Raw genomic sequence first — 15,116 nt, 5'->3', positions numbered from 1 at the left:
AAATTCTCAAAAAAATTTAATTTCAACAAAAATTTTATTTCATTTAATTTAAAACAAATTTCTCCCAAAAAAATATGGACTAATCGTTTTTCGTCGGACACAGAACCTTTCTTGTTTTCGCCTTCAAAACGGCACCCATGAATGCCAAACTATATATATAAATACATGTCAATTTTTAAGTTTATTATTTGCCACTGAATACGTGAAGATAAAACATTTCAATCAAATTAGTTGAAATTTGAAACTATTGATTTTCGGCAATTTCTGTTGCTATCTTTGAACTTCTTTCATACTTAATTAAGACCAAGGAAAAACAAAAATCTTAATCACTGATAATCTCAGTAAATCGTCACTCAAATGTTACAGATTGAATGTACAGAGTGGGCGAAAAGTCCTGGATACATTTGAAAAACATTAATGTAAAATCGACAAACTGACATAGAAAAAAATGGTGGTTTGCTCTAAAATGCTTATCAAGACGTCGAGTTATTTTTAATAGAAAATTTAAAAAAAATACTAACAGATGATGTATCATGGAAAACTCGACATAACACATAAAATGTGACACAAACCATGCATAATTAATGTTTATTACGATTTGCTTCGATAAAACTACCACATTTCAATACTAGTGTACTTTTTAGCTTTTAGAGTTACGAATTCAAATGGGGGGGGGGGGGGGAGTAGTTTTAGCCAACGCAAATTGCGGTAAACATTAGTTATACGATTTTCATGTCGCATTTTATCTGGTTTGTTGTGTTTTCGTGATGCTACGCTATCTGTGAGTAGAAATTTGAACTTTTTCATTATTCATTGGGAAAAAATTCTAAAATCACTCGACGTTTTGATGAATGTTGGTGCAAAAAGCACTTTTTTAGGTCTATTAGCTGATTTTTTTATTAATTTCAAATGTGCCAGGACTTATGTACACTTTGTATTTCCAAATAATAGAGGGCGCAAATTCACAGTTAGTTAAGAAAAACCTAACTAGTTTATCAAGGTGAAAATAACTTAAATATAGAAATATCCCTCCACATAAATATTTCGCAGAGATGTTCTCACCACCATTTTAATTTCATTTTAGAATCAACTATAATTTTTATTCCTTTCAGCTACACATCGTGAATTATCCCACATTTTTTCGTTACAAAGATTTTGTTCCCAAATTAAAAAAAAAAAGAGTCTTATGTTACTTATTTAATCCCTCATTGGCGAGAATTGTCGAAGCCTTCTAGTATCGATAGAATCGCGCCAAAATTACTATCCATCCACCCTTTTTGGCAAAAGCCGAGAGAATTCGTTGAAGGAAAATCTTGACAAATGAGGGTTCCTCACGGGAAATTAAATTCGTCGCCGTTTCACTAAACGGAACACCTCTTGTTTCCTCCACTCCGCGCCAACAGAAGCTTATTCTCAAGCCAATTAAGGCCATCTTGATGAATGGCATGCGAAATTGACGGTACTCGGAATAACGTAGCGTAAGTTCGTTGGTTGGTGGGAGATGGAGGAGGAAGGGTTACTTTGACAGAAATAGAATCGTTTTGCTTCACACATGCATACAATGATGAAAGAGTAAGGTGTGTGAGAGAGAGCAGATATAACCAGGGGTTAAATGACTGAAAGAGGACCCACGAGAAAACGATAAAACACAGCGAAAAGAGATTTTCAAGTTCTAAACTGACAGTCTGATGAGGAAGGAAAGTGCAGGCAGGCAGACCCTTTTGCCCGCCTGGCGAAAGATATATTCGTGTAGCTCAGAGTACTTATCGAAAATGTCTGTCTGGTAATCGGTTATTGATCGCCGCAAAACGAACTCTAATTATGTCTAATACTTTGGTTGCTTTTAATTAGTAAACTCTTATTTCTGGAAAGAGAACTTACCATGAATTGAAGCTCATACATTATCGTATGTTTGGGTTTTTAAATACAGCGCAATCCTCTCTTAATCGGCCGAACTGGAATCGAAGGTCGGTCAGCGTATTTCAACAAAGGCCGGTTAGAAGCAGAAGGTTGGGGAAAAAAGTGACAGTGAAATTAATTGGATATGTATTATAATGCATTCGATGCACTTGGTACTTCATCACGAGCGTATGCGTCACACTAACGTTTTTATGTTGCCAGAGTTTAGCTTGTCTCGTGCTCCGCTGGCGTTGCCATCTTCCTTCCATATTTTGAGGGGAAGATGACAGGTGCCTTGAATTTTTGTGATGTGTCTTGTTGTAGGACATAGAGATACTACTACACCATACATGCAACTCGTAAACAATACTATGGGGAATTTCTAATGAATTGTTGCATTTCGGAAAGTGTTGTGGGTGTAACATGTGTGGCTCGAACAAGTTTATGATGTCAGAATTTCTAAAATTGACGATATCCAACAGCATTTAGCCTGAGCAATTACGTCATTACAAATAAATCAAATATATTAACCGGCGTTGCGCAGAACGTCCATGTTGGATCAAGCGTCCAATTACACAGAAAGATACTGCATTACACTACCATTGTTTAACCAGGGGTCCTTGGAATGATTTCAGGTGGTCAGTGTGATCTGATTAGAAAGAAATTAATTCATCATTTTCATATTGTAAGCTGAATATTATTCGCAAAAGGGGTGTGTGACCCGTTATTTATTGGCGTAGGTGGTCCGTGGAACATAAAAGATTGAGAAGCTCTTACATTTGAAATTTCTTACGGACATATTTTTTCAGTTACCACGTTGGGGAATTCGTCTGTTGTGGCCTTTGGGTTTGCATTTGTATTACTCTTCAATAATAAATAATTTGATGTTGAAGTTATACTCAATTGTAACAATAAATAATTACTAATCATAACTGTGGGTGCTCCGTATACATATACATATTTCCTAGGGAAAAGTATTCCTGGCTAGAAAGTTTACGAAGCAATGTGCTAAATTATTAAATTTTCGAAAATTATGAAATTTCAGGAAAACACGTAACGCAATAGCAACATGGATATGTGAGTCACCCCCCCCCCACACCCCCTTATACACGGAATTACATTCTCAAACATCAATTTCTGCAAACATCGAAAGAAATTTCCATTTAATCAATCATATTTTTAATTTGGTGAATTTAATTTATTTTTCTTGATGATTCTTTTCAAAAGAATAATTTATTTCAACATCATGATTTTTGATCAGACTTCATGGAATTGCAAATTCACATAATAAAGATAAATTTTGGTACAGGATCTTCATTGATATGAATGATAAAATTAATTTGTTGAAATCTGTTTTGACGAGCTATCGGCAAGCCTTTCGTGTAAGTTAGTGTTTGTTTGGTGACATGAGACTGATGATCGTCAAATAAGACACCTTTCGGGGCACAAAGCTTCACTCAAAAAACGTGGAAAATGGATGAAAAATTCCAGTTATTGTGGTCTCAGTAATCCGAGTAGAACGGTACCGAGACCACCTCGGATTACTGAACACTTGGGTTAACCGAAAAACAATAGAAAATAACTTTCGGGGGGGGGGGGGGGAGGGAAAGAGCCTCCTTAAATTTGTTTAAGACATATAAATGTACCTTATGTATTGTGTACTAAAAACTTAAGGAAATACGAGGTTCTTCCCTGAGCATCCCCGGGATGGTCCAAACTTATCCTCATTGTCTGATGAAATTGTTCTATCTTGTTTTCTTTGGACCTAAACGTATTCGTCTTACTCTTACTTTTTCAATTCTTAATTCGCGGGCTTAATTCTTTAGATTAGGGCTGCCAAGATGTATAGACCAGTATGCACTTTATAAATATTTGTTATGTGTGTGTGTGGGGGTCTCTCTCTCTCTCTCTATATATATATATAGAAAAATGGAGCCCAAGAATAAAAATATTGTACACATTTTAAAATGAATTTTTACGGATCAATTTTTCAGGGGAAAAACAATATTTTATACATTTTAAGATTAAGTTTCTACAAATAATTTTTATAATGTCCAACTTAATTGCAGGAAACATAAAATCAGGCCCAATGTACAGTATGAACATACACTTTACTGCTTATTCTCAGTGGTGTTGACGAGATATCTCGCCTCGTTAAAAGACTAATATTTTTGCATTAAAGGGCTCTGATTATTTGAATAAAATATTAATGTAAAATGTAAACTTAATTCGTACAAAAAATATTTCATTTTATTTCATGATTGCACAAATTCATTACACCTGGAACATCTTGGCAAAGTATCATTTTATTACGGAGAATCATAATTACTTTTTAACTAGACCGGATCGTACGGAGGCCGATTAGTCACGAGGCGGATGATCGAGAGTATACTGTATATGTGAATTCAGGTGAATATGAATCTATAAAAGCACATCTTGTATGCATGCGAAATGTAAATCATCGAGAGCTGGACGGAAATGGACCAGTCAATTTTCGGAGGAAATGGATCTCTATTATGTGAAAACGGATTCTGCGCGCAATCTGCCATTAATACAGTATGAAGTTCGAGTAGAATCCGCACTCTCCCAGCTTCCTGTCAACATAAGAATGTGAAGTTTAGGAGGACGCACGCGTGCCGCCCAGACCCTTGTACTGCCATCATAGTCATCATCTCACTATACAGATGAAAGAGAGTGAGTTTCCCAGACAGACAAGTGGATGGACGTGAGGCACCACTTGAACGGAATGGCGGAGGAAGGAGGCCTCTCTTATACGGAAAGTTCAGTGGTATGAGTCATTTCCATCAACAAGATGGTTGTGGCCTGCCTGCCTGCGTGGTCACGGGCAGACATTTTCGCTCCCCCTCAACAAAATGTTTTTTCACAACCACGTCACGTCCTCACGTTCAGGCAGAAATGAGTTTAATAATTTCGTGGCGAGAAAAGCAGATGCTGAACAGAGATATCTGTCCAGTCAGAGAACACAATTTAAATTCTGGCTCTTTCTCCCCTTCAGTTTTGGCAATCTTTTCACACCCGGCTTTTCAACGCAACACGCACAGCCTTTTATTTTTTCGCATTCAAATTACGATCACGTAGATGTTATGTCTTTTTTAATCCCCTTGTCTTCAGTCAAATTTTTCATTAGCATGCTAAATTAAAGTATCGAAGAATACTATCCAAAAGAAATCTTATTAGATTTCACCTGATACATACATCGCATTTATATTTGTGGGTGCCCAGTAAATGTCTTATTTAACATCTTAGATTTTCTAAGACTTTATTGACGCGGAAAACACTTCATTGAAGATTTACGAACTTAAAACGGACGTCAGTAAGTGTGAAGGTCAAATCATTAAATAATACAAGTGTTACGGTAAATGTGATAGATCGGTTATTGTACATAATAACCAACTGGTTTTTATGCATACTCTTACCAATCGTCTTGGTTTTTTTCAACCAAATTAAAAATTTATCACTTTCACCGGCGAACATGAATAATACACAAGCATCATTGGTGAATTTGATAAATGCTTGGAATTTATTGTCTTTATACGTGATTATGCATAACACCCTAGTGTGATTGGTGAATTTGATAAATGTGAAAATAATTACAAATGAGTCTTGTATGTGGGATGAATATAGTCGAAACCCGATATAATGGTTAAAAATTTAACGATCGCAACCCGATATAACGATACAATACATGTATGAATTATCACGTATATCATATATTACGATTTGGCATGTTTACCAACTACGCGACGCTTGTATATTACGCATAATAACCAGATTTATCACATTTGCCGTAACATAAGCATTAGATGAGTTTGTATTCGAAACCTTTTCGAGAAAGGAAGGTTTCCAGCTTCATGACAGAGTATGTAGCTGAGGGATGTAATAATTTTTCCGAAAAGCTGTGGATCTCAAGCATTATTGTTAGATAACTTGAGATTTTTAGTGGCTTTTAAATATACCGAAAGATATTAAGGATGGGAATCGATTAAAATTTTTAACTGGTTAATCAAAAAAAATGTAATCGATTCATCAACCGATTAACCGAATTTTAATCGAATATTTTTTGCGACCATATAATATTAATAGATGCTATAAAAATATATTTTATTCATTTCACTCATGTATTCGGTTAGATGTAAACAAATACAGGGATAGGTTAATAAATTAAGACTGCCCGATTCTAGCAAATATGCTAAACATGATTGCCAAAAGCTGTAATTTCTTCACTAGGACCTTGTTTTTTTTTTAAATCAGTTATTCTTGGTTATTATTCACTTTTCCTAGAAACTCCCCTGGAATAGTACTCGTGAGAGGAGATGAACTGATGCTTCCAAGAATACGAAAAACTACTGTGTATAGTGGAGGCATTACATTTTGCTATTGTACTAAAACTTTCATCGAACTCACTTTAAAATTGAAATCATCAGTTTTCATTGAATCTAATTTGATCAAAATATTAATTCAAATATTTTTAAATATGGTCATTTATCCAAAATGTTCTGTATGGAATTTTATAAGACATCTAATCGGTTTTTCAAAAAAATCAAGTTAATTCACAAACTCTTTTAATAAAAATTTTAATCGAACTGATCGAGTCGATTAACTCAAATTAGATTTTTAACTGAGATTAACAATTGATCGATTAACCGACCCGATTAATCGGACCAGTCCTACGAAGGATACGTTATGATATCTAACGAATCATAGAATCGATATGTCGTTTTACATTATTCTTCAAATTTAACTTAAAACAACAAATATGATTTAGAAGAAAATATTCTTGCGTTATTTTATTAGCTATCCTATATGATTCAATTTTACATTTTTAAACTCTGCTAATAAGTGTTTAATGCAATTCAATGTGGAGTTATACGTATATTAACACTAGCTAATAGTTGCAAAAAAATTACTTGTGCTATATTAAAAAAGTTCCATATTTGAGCGATCGTTAAACGCCAGAAATTTACAAATTCAAATGCAAACTCAAAGGTCGTAACAGGCAAATTGTTAAACTTAAGGGAAAAGAAAATTAAAAAATTCTCATACACACAGCAAATATGAAGCCAATTATAAGCTCGAAACTCAAAATCAAAAACATAATAACAACGAATTTTCTCTCTAAATAATTCAACAGAAGAAGTAAACTCCAATAAAATGGTTGGGTAGCTTCTTAATTTGTTCCCCGCATTAAAATCACCGTATTTCTTTTCAAACAGGTATAGTTCAATTGAATAGTGAACCGTAGATTGGTTTACTAACGCTTGCATTAGCCGTGATTAACTGCATTCGTTTTAACCCTTTAACTGCGCAAAGAAAATCCTTTTTTTTTGTAGTCTTATTATTTTTTTAATGAAGATGAAAATAATAGTTAAAAACACATACGTATTTATTGTGGAATAGTGACTGACTTCTCACTGAGATGCGGTATATATATATATATATACCGCACAATATATATATAGATACATATATATGAAGAGGTAGCGAAAAAGTATCTTTTTGAATGATAAATATAGATACATATATATGAAGAATATGAATATGAATATAGATATATATGAATTCATATATCTATATATATGAATCATATATATAGATACATATATATGAAGAGGTAGCGAAAAAGTATCTTTTTGAATGACAAAAGCGCTGGTGCTGCTCAGTTGTTCTTTCAAAAATGATCCACTTCTATGAACAAAAATCCAAACTGCAATACAACTTTGTTGGTTTTCGTTACATTGGTTATTTTTGACTTTTTCATAATCTTTGTAAAATATTCCCTGTAATTATTGTATTCCTGTAACTTTATATATATATATATATATTACGTATATATATATATATATATTGCTCATGCTTCTTTGAGCTTATAATCTAAAGCTCTGTATATATTTTTCAAATATTGTATTTTTTAACATTTTTTCATTGCCTATTTTCCGTCCAACATGTTTTTGAGAAGGCAGGCATCGGGGAACAAGGGTTGGCATTTTTAACGCAATTAGGCATAGCCACCCTTCAGAAACGCCTACACTTTTCGAACCATCCATGGGGGTTCCCTCTGATGACGACCCACTGCATAGACTGTCAAAAAAAGGAATTAATTTTTTATTGTACCAAAATTATCCCCTTTTATGAGAATAGCTTGTTCGAAAACCGCATTAAAATTTTTAAATTCCTTCAATTTTTATGAATTTTTTAACTATTTACGAATTTATGGGACACCCTGTAGTCAGGTCATATCATAACAGAAATTAATTCTATTAACATAATTAATTTCACGGAGATCAGTTTTCAATAACTTCTTCTGGTGCAAATGCGGGATCTGTTCGCGAGCAGTTCGGACAGAAATGATGGAGACGAAATAAAATAACGCACATAATAAAGAAAAATAGATCCTCCTTGACTTTTATGATCTGTTTCGTTTCAGTATTGAAATGGACTGTTATAAAAACAAACACATTTCAGTTTGTTTGCGTCGATCATCTCGCAGATGTTACTAGAAGCCTTTTTATTTTGAGGCAAGGGACAGAGTGTATTATTCTATTTCCATGCCCAACATCTGTTGATTCTACGGAGTGCAATTTTGTCAAGAGAGAGGGAGAAAAGCCACACACACATATATATATATATATATAAAGCCTGAATCAACACCTTCTCCACCCTCCCATAATCGCATTTAGGAAGTTGACAACAAGAGCGTTAAAACCGTAAAAAAAATAGGGTTGATTCTGGCAAATAACACCACCAATCGTTCCCGCAAATGAATAGTCTCCCCTCTGTGGATATGTCAGAATCCACTTTTTCGGTAGTGGGGAGGATATAAAATGTTCCAAGGGAGCGAGAAATTATCACAGATTTGTTCACCCCATGCTGTTACAACATTGACAAAGGTCTAAACAGCGCCTTTTCTCCCCAAAATCCAGCGTTCTTTTCTTTGCTATTCCCCCTTCTCGATGTTTTGCTTTAGGTAACTGTTCTTGTCCAACCTTTTCACCATCATTATTTTTCTCTGTATCTATCTTTCACATCCCTTTTGGCAGTCGCTTCCTGAAAGAAAGAGTATCGCGATCAGATCCCTTTCTATCGCTCTGTGGAGAATGAGAAAGATGTGTTACGGTAATTGTGATAAATAGGTTATTATGCATAATTGCTAATCGTCTCTCAAGTAAAGAGTTCCAAGGTGTCCTCAAAAAATTATGAAAAAAAAACCAAATTAAGTAAATTCATCTCACTCGGGAACAAATAAAAAAAATAGCGGTATAGTGCGATTACTAAAGCTGCAAAAAATTATTAAAAATGATAATAGTTGGATGCTCATCGCCTCTCGCGCTTCTTGGCAAAATTTACGTATAAAAAAAAAAACTTCTCACTTTCCTTTCCTTTCGTTTCTGCAGCTTCTCTGTTCTAGAAACTAATCATTTTTTTGTCTGCGCTGTACTTACTTGATAAGGTGTTATTTGAATGACGTCACTCTAACACTTTAGGGTTGCGGAATTTTTAAAATTTATTGTTGGCTTCTAGTGGCGTTCGAAATATTTAAATTCTTTTGAATACCCACAATAATTACGCGCCACATTTTTTTTTTCATATTGTTGTGCCCATTTATGTGAATGGAATCAGGAGTACGTTTTTGAAACCTCTTCGAAGCAGTCGCCTTGGTACCCTTTCTTTGTCGGGTAGTTTGACAAAAATTGATTAATTTTGTCGGTGATTATGCATAATACCCAAGCATCATTGATAAATTCCATAAATGCTCAAAAAAATTACCGATGGTTATACATAACACTCAATCTTATTCAGTAAATTTGATAAACACTTGAAATTTATCACTTTACCCGTGTTTACGCATACATTCTCCATTACACCCTTGTCAAGCGTGCTAACCTTCTCTCCTTTCATACAACACTACAACACTACCATTACACTCTAGTGCAATGGTTCTCAAACTTTTGTTTGGAAAAATACGTTATCCGATTTCAATGTATACGGTGCAGACTTTGGCTGAACATTATGATCATCTAAATAATAAATCTATCACATGACCGATTTAACATATTTACCTATTACTAAATGGCGACTATACATAATAACGGACAAATGTGATTAATTTAGTACGATTTATTATGTTCACCAGCGACGCTCGTATATTATGCGCAAGCGCTGGTAACAGTGATGAATTTTTTAGTATTTATTAAACAAATGGTCCACGATTATGCGTAATGACCTATTATAATGTCTGATTCCTGGATTAATAACAGGTTTTTTGTCGTAACAGATATACCAGAATCGAGTTTTTGGGTATGGGGGAGGGGATATAAAATGTGTTCCAATGGAACGGGTAATTATCACAGATTTGTTCGCTCATGCTGTTACAACGCTGACAAAAGTCCAAACAACCCCAAATCCCGCATTCATTTCTATCCTACTCCCCTCTTGATGTTTTGCTTTAGGTAACTGTTCTTGTTCGACCTTTTCACCATCATATCTCTTTCACATCCCTTTTGGCAGTCGCTTCCTGAAGCAAAGAGCATCAGGAGCAGATCTCTCTCTCTCTCTCTGTGAGGAGAATGAGATAGAGAGAGCTTGTTCAACTTTTACCCTCCTCCTGGTTGTCTTCTCAAATGTTTAATTCCCCAAACGCTGCTTTCGTCGACACGAATGACACTTTAATCAGGTCCGCGTCAGTTTTAGGCGACACTCCCCGAAGACTCGGGCTTCCTGTCGATAGTTATCGTCGCTCAGTGGGTGCTTGTCACTTTGGCCTTAACAGCAGTTGTGACACAAGGTCTAGTTGAATGACTCCATTGATCTCGGTATTCGTCATATCCACTAGTAGTTTCCTGCGAACGAAGTCGTTCGTTGATATTACCGAACGACCTCTCTTTGGAACGGAAAGTCCACTCATTTTCTCTGGACGCGGGGTGAGTGCATCTCATGAATGCGTCCGTCAAGGAGCGTGTTTCGAAAGCTCTTATTCAATAATACTTAATTTATAACTGGCTCGAAATGTATATTACGAATATTCTCTTTTGATATAATGTTTACGGTTTTGAAATGGCGCCGAATATTAGATTTTCACGAAGTTGGGAAATTTCATCGTAGCATTATAGATGGCTGATTTAACTGTTGGTGGATATTTACTGCTAAATACATGTCGATGTATGAAGTGCGCGTTCCATAAGATTCTTCGAAACGTCTTCAGTAAGATAATATACATTGATCCCATCGTTCAATTCACTTTTCAAAGCCAGTAGGCTTTTTCCGGAAGCTGTCTTAGCCAACTCTACTCAGCTGAAATAGTTAATAATCAATAATTATCTCCACGGAGCTTCTCCTTCAACATCGGAAACAGCCAGAATCCATCCCGACTGTTAGGGGGCTGTGGAATGATTTTTATATCGCATCTATATATTATGTTGTGGTTTTGAAAAGTTCGTTGCGACACATATCGAGAAAGCATCTTGCACGTGTAAAAATTTCAACAACTGATGCGATTCATTGAGGTCAATGAATACTCTTTGATGCAACGGTCAGCCTCTCCTGGCCTGAAAATGGCGCTTTCGAGTCCACCTTTTCCATCGCTCACCTTCCTAATGTGACAATATGAATTTCAATTATTGATTTATTTAATGATTTACTGCCAATTTATTAGTGATTTTATACATCTGTGTGCGCGATTGTTTTTTTTTCTTCCTTTAAACACATTTTCTTTGATTTGATTATATTAGCTAGAACTCACTGGCGACATGCGCGATTGCACCTGCCCATGTACAAAAACTTGTATATGCTGCTAGTGATGGCCAGCGATGTAATTTTAATATTCAAAAAATTTCCGGAGACACCCGAGTTCCCTCGGGACAATGTGCTGAAATCCCCTTTTTTGATAGAGAATGTGTGCCTCTCGGAATAAGCTTCAGTTGCGCAGCTTTCACTGAGCCAGATTTCGGAAAAAGCCTTGTGTACTTGCTTTGAAAAGTGGATTGCACGATGAAACCATTGCATATCATCCGGGAGGAGATGCTTATTATTATTATTTTTTCTTATACCTGCATTTTTTTATTTCCTTGTGATTATACTCCAAGTTGTGTTGGAACGCATCTTGTATGCTTACGTTTTTTATCCATTTTTTTCATGATAAAAATATAGTGTTAGATGAATTTTATTCTGTAAAGTCCAAAATTTCAGGGGGGGGGGGAAGAAAAAGTACGGGATTTGCGGCTATGTAATCCATGAAAGGATGACGTCACTCTCCGCTATTCGTACAAAGGTTTTTAACAACTGGCCTTTCCATAAGTTGCCATCTGGTGGCAACGTCAGGTCAGCAGTTTTGAGCTTGGCCTCAGTCAGGTCCTGCCGTCCATGTACGGTCCCTTTCAGTGTACACGAGCTCCAAGAAAAGATAGAGAGAGATTCGTTGCCTTTGTAGTCTAGTGGTCTTGGCGTTCACCCGGAAAGTGAAAGGACGTGGGTTCGATTCTCCGCAAAAAGGCAGTTGAATTTTTTCTATTTCCAAAAAAATCATCTTTGCACACAACAGCCAGTTGTTAAAACCTTTGCATTTTCATTCTACAGACATTTCGAAAATGCATCTGGCCCTTTTCAGGTAGCTGATTTGCAAGACTCATTCGTGTCGAGGAAAATGCCATGTTTATTGCTGTTTTCATTCGGAAAATGCAGTTGAGACTCATCTAGACTATACGATGTAGGTTTTCAAGCAGTGTTCAGTGAAATCCCATGGATCCATGAGAGAGTTTTTTATGGTTCCGCACTTAATATTCATCGTATTTTGATGGAGTGTCATGTCACTTTGAACATGACATGAGAATTCAGGCATCTGTCATTTTCTCTTCAAAATATGGAAAGCAGATAACAGCACCACTACACCAAGCAGCACACTTAACTCTGCCAACATAAATACGTTCTGATCAAACATATACTCAGAATACATATTCCAGCATGTACCAATTCGTTTAAAATATCCAAAAGAATATTTACGGAGATGCACGAACGGTTAAGTAATATTACTTCGGACCAATCTAGAATCAGTTTTAAATTAAACGAGGGGTATAATTCTATCTCAACTGTATAAAACGACCTTATCGTGGTGAAATGAACCAGAAATTGGCAACAATCCTAGTTCTGCAACGAATCTGGTTGTCGCGTGGAGATGACACGAGTTTTATAAATGAAGAGGCCAGTACATGAGAAAACCTGGCCCTTTCCCAAAACTATAACTTTATACATTTCAGTAAATGATTGCATCCAAGATCCAGATCAGTCTTTCTGGTAACATAACCGTGACATGAATAACAGCCAAAGTCTTCATCAGGCTGAGCACAACGACGCGAAATTGCTTTTGGTTCTCTTTTAGGGAAATGGCTTGCCACACCTTTTTATCAAGCGTCCTACAGAATGATTGAATGAGTTATACTGATGAAGAGTAAATCTTGCAAACGTGAAAAAACGCTATGTAAACATACCAGAATGAAGTTCGAGGTTATAAACTAACCATAACAATTACTTCCATAACTCCTTTAAATTTATTATTATAATTATATTGTGTATTATTTATATTCATTATAAACTTGCAGTGATCAACTCGTATAGGTCTTCATATCCCTTGGCTGATTTTTTTTTCTCACCTTGAATTGAATGACCTTGAATTGAATCACTTTGAATGCAAATGAAATCAATAAAGTGTAAGTGCAGTTTTTCGTGTGAATGTGAATTAAACCTAGCCAGACTGAAGACATCAGGCAATTTTTCGGTTGGACGCATTGGGAAAAACACATTAATATTCAGAATCAATGTCAAACCAAGAGGCAAATAAAAAATAATTAACTGCAAATCAAATAGATGTTTTCTTAGGTTAAAAAATAAAGTTTTGAGGCCAATAACTACACACTGATGTTATAGTCGAATAACTAACTCTATTGTGCAGTCAGAATGTAGAAAACTTGATAACCTAATCATTTTTTGTCACACCACTGTCATTTTCTGCACAACAGGTTTCACAAGAAAGGAACTTACACCTTATAGACGACGTAGGCTATATCAAAAATAAAAGCAATAAAAGCTTAATCATTAAATGTCTCACTAAAATTCATAAAACAGTTGTAGTTTTTTAATTACACAAATACAAACACAAAGACCAAAACAAGTAAATTGCCTAACGAGATGACTGAAACCGTAGATATAACTACTGTCTATAAACTGTAGGTGTGCCAATCAAATCATCCCTTGTGTGCAGAAAATTAACATAGGTGCGACCAAAAGTTATCGATAATCAAACTGTTTCAAGTACTTTTGCGAAACAAAATGAATTGAGTTTAATGATAAAATTCATTTAGTAATTAACATTCCGTCTCCATTGATACGTTTCTGTATTCAATTGCACGAGATCAAATTATAATTTGCTTTACAAATGTCCTAAGTCATTTGTGACTTTATAAGATTAGCTAATCAAAATGGTAGTGTATAACTGATTGTTGAGTTAATAAATTATATTTTCAGATTAATGTAAACCAAATGCACTTAATTAAATGTGATCCGAAGATGTTAGCGTAAAAATATTGATAAAATAATTTATATATCAATTTTTATTTTATGGTCTGAAATCAGATCTTTTATTATCATTATTATTATGACATCTAATCCAAGTGGCAATAAATAACTGAAAATGCAGCTGCAATTTCTCACGCGACTCAAAACATCAACGCTCAAACTGCTGCTTTCAGGAAGCATTTTATAGGGGAAAATTGTACAGGGTAGTCGTTATAGTATATGAACAGCTATTTTAAACAAAACCCAGACATAGGTAAAACTTCAAGATCGGGAGGAAGGACAGACAGATGTCGTACCATAATAGTATCCCGAAAGCAAGAAAAAAAATGTTATACGTGCTGCAAGTCACCCCCTTCGCAGCCTTCAAGATATGATGATAAATCGTTGAGAGCACGAGCGGGGGTCGGTAAAGCCGACATCATCACGGTCCTCTTATTAAAAAAGACGTGACGTGAATCCTCGATATGATACGCCGGGGTTATGAGCCACACACACACGCCTTTGACTACCAGTCAAGGGAAAACTGTCAAGACGGCATCAGGAGAAGGTGGAATGGCAAAATCGAAGGAGCTGCCGAGACTTATAATAAGAAACATGGACGAGAGGAGAGATCGACAATCCCTCAACCTTCAACC

General features: G+C 35.5%; 1 protein-coding gene and 1 pseudogene across 2 annotated transcripts in view; both read right to left on the bottom strand.

Annotated features, from left to right (window-relative positions):
* Positions 1–15,116, bottom strand: part of LOC149076521 (uncharacterized) — a 435,406-nt gene that overhangs the window by 146,396 nt on the left and 273,894 nt on the right. The window lies entirely within an intron of this gene.
* On the bottom strand, positions 9,726–9,823 carry LOC149076525 (U6atac minor spliceosomal RNA; annotated as a pseudogene).

Source organism: Pholcus phalangioides, unplaced genomic scaffold (genome assembly GCF_987345545.1).
Source record: "Pholcus phalangioides strain wild (caught in Gottingen) unplaced genomic scaffold, Ppha-v1.0 ptg000015l_1, whole genome shotgun sequence".
NCBI lineage: Eukaryota > Metazoa > Arthropoda > Arachnida > Araneae > Pholcidae > Pholcus > Pholcus phalangioides.
The sequence above is the reverse complement of the archived record's forward strand: the minus strand, read 5'-3'. Positions and strand labels throughout refer to the sequence as shown.